Genomic DNA, 5,786 nt, shown 5'->3' on the forward strand with positions numbered 1-5,786 from the left:
AACGGTTTGGAATATGGCAGTAGTTCGGATCGGCATACGTACGTGTATAATTCGTTTTACAGATATGAGTTCGGAATTAAAAAATCGAGAAAAGACGAATATTATTTTGATTTTTAGACGGATTTTTATTCGTTTTTAAGACGAATAATGATCTAGGTAATGAGACTAAAACTTTGATTTTACTTTGGGCTGATGCAGTTGGGGAAAGAGTTCACGTGAACTTCTCTAGTTCAGTGATTATTAACTGGGAGACTCTATTTATGTAAACAGTTTTTGCTTTTTTTCTTTCAGTCTACTTATGGCAGTCTTCTCTGGTCAAAAAAATAAAAAAATAAAATTAGCATACATCAAATATAGAAATGACATTTTCAATGTTATATCGAATAAAAAATATGATTTAACCAATTATTATGTTATTTAGACAATAAATAAATATTATTCAACTATAAGCAAACATCTAAGTGGTTCCATAACTATGTTATTCTCGTTTGGATCGATAGTTCATAAAATGTCAACGACTATCACAATTTTATAACGTAGATTTTAAATTTCATCGGTTAATAAGATGAAAAAATAAATACTCTTTAAATGAATATATATTCCTTTACTATAATCTGGCTAAACGAATAATTTTTATGGTCCCAAGACAATGATTTTATTGAGGTTCGACCGTAAATTTTTTACTTTTTTCTTAATGAATAGTTATTAGATAGTTTACTAGTATTACAATCCAACCTCGATAAATGAATAACCTCGCCAAGTATATAATTTTCCCAGTCCCAACTTGAATCTATGTGATAAATGAATAACCTCACTTAATGCATTAATGAATACAAAAAATTGAATCCTTAAAGGCCTTATAGAATATAAATAAACAATCATTAAATTTTATATAAAAAAAATATAAGAATAACCCAAGATACATAAAAATATATGTAGAAATAAACTCAAAAGATTTCATCTACTTTTGATTGTGTTTTTCTTTTTCCCAAACCAAAATGGATCACATCCTAAATTTTATGCAATGCTTGCACAATTTTCTGAAATATTTTGCTCGTGTTGTAGCAAGTTACTTTTTAAAGTGACCATCGCTTGAAAGGAAACTTTAGATGACACATTTGGTACGACGTTACTATCATCTAGTTCAGGATCATTCTCATCATTCATTACTGACTCAATAATTTCTTCGTCAGTTGGAACTTGGAGATTCCGTAGTTGTATCATTCTCATTAAGATAGTTTAAAAGATATTCAACGTCTGTCACATTCTATAAGGTAAATTAGAAATGACACCAGTTAATCCTTGGATATATTTTTCTAATTGACCATTTTCTGCTTCGGAAATATCAATATCTTCAGGCCGAATCTTATAATGACGGAAACAATTTGCAATTATTTTTGCCGTCATATCAAATCTCCAAGTCATAGTAGTCAAATTAATAACATCCAAAATGTTTATCTTTTTCAAGATTTGGTGGGTCAAGTTCAAGACTTTTCCGGATGCTAGAATAAGAACGACGCTGGTAATTAACTTTGAATGCTCGAATAATCCTAGCATTACATGGTTGAATTTTATATGTTGTGTTAGATGGCTTAAAAATAACTCTATATTTTTCAGGCCTTCAACTACCCTCTAGGTACATTTGTACGTGAGTACACATCTTATCTTATATGTTTAACTTCTTATATTATATATTTAACTTCTTAATAAAGAAAATAATGTCTGAATGAATAAATATTAGTTTATCGATAAATGGATAAAATATCCATTTATGGATAAATAAATAGCCCCGCTAAACGAATATTTTTTCTTGGTCTCAAGAGCATTCATTTATCAAGGTTAGACTATAAGTCTCTTATTCATATTTGAATCCTATGCAGCACTCCATGTCCAATTTGGACAGGCCCATTCTGGGTTGCACGGACGCTGCAGTTTTTGAGCCATGTCTGCGTTCGACGCTGTTGGATGTTGGACGCACGTGGGATGCTGACACGACGCCTTTCTGATGCACCCACGTGCGCGTTCCTCACGTGTCGGGTTTGGACGCACTGATGACTTGGATTTGACGCGTTCTTTTTTTCATTTTCATTTTCATTTTTATTTAATTTTATTTTTTATTTTTACTATTATTAATTAAATTAAATGAAGAAAGACAAAAATTAAGATTATTCATTGAACCGATTCGTTTGATAAAAATAAGAAATAGCAAACTTAAGGAAATGCAATTGAAACATTTATTAATTACATTATGGATCTATATTGAATAAATAAATGATATCTTCTTTTTTGTTGAAATTTATACACAAAAACAACATAATATAACATCATTTTCTAATTTTCAGGATCGAAATATTTGATTTTACTGTATAAATATACGATTATATATATAATAAATAATATATAATTAAAATATGTGTATACGTGTTATTAGCATCCGAATTTTTGAAAATTCTATCTCGTGCGCGTCCACAATGTGTTGTTTTCGCGTCTACGCGTCTGCGCAACCCAGTCCCAATTATACAAGGTCTCTAAAATAATAAATATGCACTCCTCTTTTGAAAATTTTAAACCACAATTTTGTTTTAAGCACGAATAAAAATAAAAAACGAAAAGGAAAAGAGATTGACATTTTAGTGGAGGTGGACTGGTGGAGGATGAAACAACTATGATGTAGATTGTTGACACGTGCTGTACATCTCGCTTCTCAAAAAACACGTCATGGAAAGGCTTACCATCCTCTCTTGTTACTCCCCCAATTTAGGAATTCGTACTTATCTTCCTCGACCTAAAAAAATTTCCGACTAAAATTGAGCGATCTTTTTAATATTTTCCCGCTTATTTTCCTTTCTTGATTACAAACTCCCTCCAAATTAGATTTAGATAAAGATTCTCTCCTAAATCTAGCGACTAATTTCGGAGTAAAATTGGAGAAGATTGTTTCTTTTGGTGGGATTTTTCGCGCTAAATTGTTTTAGCATTCAAAATTCATCCAAAATCCAGCAGGCTATATACACCCTATGACATCAACGCAGCCTTTTCATCTTTCAATTAAAACTTAAACAACCCGGTTCATAGAAATCTACAAGGTACTCTTTCCATAGTTCAATTTTTCTCTTTAGGTGTTTAATGTTTTGAGATTTTGTTTGATTAAGATAGAATCATATGATTCTTGTTGTCTCCATTTTTTTTTATTTGATTGAAGTATGGTGGTTACTTGATGGGTTATTTTCCATTGAATCAATTCATGGACAAATACTTTACATTCAGATTTTGCTTAATGCCTAGTTAATTCTAATGGTGTTATGATTGCTTGATTGGTTCTTTTCAATGAATCAATTTAAGCTTCATTGAACCGTAACGGTTTAATCATCATACAATATCACCTCTTTGTCTCTCTCTCACTCATTGTCAAAGAATATGGATTTGGTATTTCTAAATAATGTGTTTTAATGATGTTGAGAAAAATGGATTGTTTTATTTACCCGGGGTCGCAGATTTTGATCTTTTATATCTCAGTTTATACTGTTACACTTATATATCTTTCTGAAGACAATATAGACACTATTTGAATTGTTAAATTTTGTAACTCGAAATTTTCCAAATCTTTTTCTTTTTGAATGGAGAAGTATGGTTGTTGATGGTTCCTATTCAATGGGATCAAAGCAAGGCCAATTACTTTCTGAAAAGGTTTTGATTGATTGAACTTAAAGTGAGGGAATGATGTATAGAACCCCTTTCAATGTTTCCTTCTCTTCGTGATACACAATCTCTTTCCCTCTCCCTCAAATTCTACTAAGTAAGTTCTCTTTTTTGATTGCAGATTGAAAATGATTTGATTGCAGATTAAAAATGATTATAGAATTATCAGGATTACGGGCTGCTGCTAAATCTTACAGGTCTATGAAACAACATTGGTAGCAACTGATTCTAAGGAAATTAAGCTTGGTGACAACTTACAGGTAACACTTTATCGTGCATGTCTTTAAATGTCCTGATGTTAAAAAAAAATACTTGGATTTTATCCCCAAATTATCAAAGTCATTACTAAAACTTGTGCCTTTGACGGATATTCTCATTTGATCAGCTAATAATACATCAAAAACATGTGGGAGTTTCATGAAAGAATTTTGTTTGGGATGCTGTTGTTGACCTATGTGTTGGTTTTGATTGGTAACAAATTTTTTCTGCACTATTATGCTAAGCCTAAAACAATATAAAGAACTTAATACCTGATCTTCTTTATGTTTATCCTGGTGACTCTGTCTGGAGACCTTGGGAGTCGTTAAGATTTAGAAAAGTGCCGCCATTGACTGGCGACTGTCTGTAGACTGTTTGTAAAAAAATATGTGGTTGGTGAATAATGACCGCCCAACATCAACGTTTTGGTATAACACTTTCCTCATAACATAAGCCTGAGTCTGTAACATTCACATTATCTAGTGCTTGCGTGACTATGGGTCTCTAATTCAGCCAGATTGTGGCGATAAAATTGACCATAGTTGCTCAAGTTTTAGAAGCATAGTGGAAAGTTTAGGTTTATGGTAGATATTTATGTTTACTTGATGACTTTAAGGTTCTGAGTTGTGGTTCTTAAAAGTTTCCTTTTGTTGTGGGGTGAAGCATATACCCGAGGAGATATATGAGTAGGTTATATTGGAGACTCTTGTTTAATGGTTCATGTGTATGTTGCTACCATAGTATCACATCCATGAGGCATATGACCATGACATGGAAGTAAATATGCAACATCTGCAACACACACCCCTTTTAAACACTCTTCAGAATTTGAAATTTACGCATACCTGTTTGTTCTGATATTTCTTACTAATCAAAAGAAATACCTCGAGGTGATACTGACATACTATAAGTTTTAAGTTCCATAATTTATCTCATTTTTATTGGAATTACAATCTCAATGGTCTTTCCTTATAAGAGACCCATTGAACTTGCATCCGATTGTCAATTTGCGTTGCAATGAGTTTGGTCAGGTCTGTTTCTAAGTAAATTGGACAGTATATATGTTAAGCTAGGTGCTTTTGGTTTGAGTCTAATTAAGTATATCATAACATTGAAATGCATGAGGCACTACTCAATTTTCTACTTTGCAATTACCTCATGACAAGACCTCATAACGGTGCACCTGCATTCCAAGTTCGAGCCATACTAGCATGACCTCTGACTGTTCTTTTAGGTAATTCTAGTGACTCTGTTTTGTGTTTTCTATTTCTATGGAATCACAACAATCTTATAATGATCAGTAGGAATTAGGAAGTTGCATCTTAATATAGTATCAAGCAACTCCTGCTGAAATTTTTGACATGTTTGCAGGTGCCAATGGCAAGAAAGGTGCAACTCCTTTTCGCAACGGGGGAAGATCCCTGCAAATAGAAGCGAGAAGACGACCAAATATCCATGTCAGGTTCATGCAATTCAGTTCTTCTTGTAGAAAGTAAACAAACCTACTTTATGCTATGTGCTGATTATTTTGTAGATGTATAGATCATCTGTTGGTTTTTTTTATTTTTTTATTTTTTGATGTTAACACTTTTTAGTCTGTAATGTAGAATGTCAATAGTAGTTGAGCATTATTTTTAGAGTTAAGTTTTTCTATTCTGAACTAGGGGTGGTTTTAAGTTGTAAATTTAATCCATCTTTCAATACAAGAGTTGGTCATTCCTAAATTTAATTGTATTTTCAGTTTTGGATTCCGGTTTGAATTTGAATTCAGTTTCAGTCACCGCATATTCGGATTTCCAGACTACAACGTTTTTCCGCCAACAATGTTT

Source organism: Papaver somniferum, chromosome 11, assembly GCF_003573695.1.
Source record: "Papaver somniferum cultivar HN1 chromosome 11, ASM357369v1, whole genome shotgun sequence".
In the NCBI taxonomy this organism is placed as follows: Eukaryota; Viridiplantae; Streptophyta; class Magnoliopsida; order Ranunculales; family Papaveraceae; genus Papaver; species Papaver somniferum.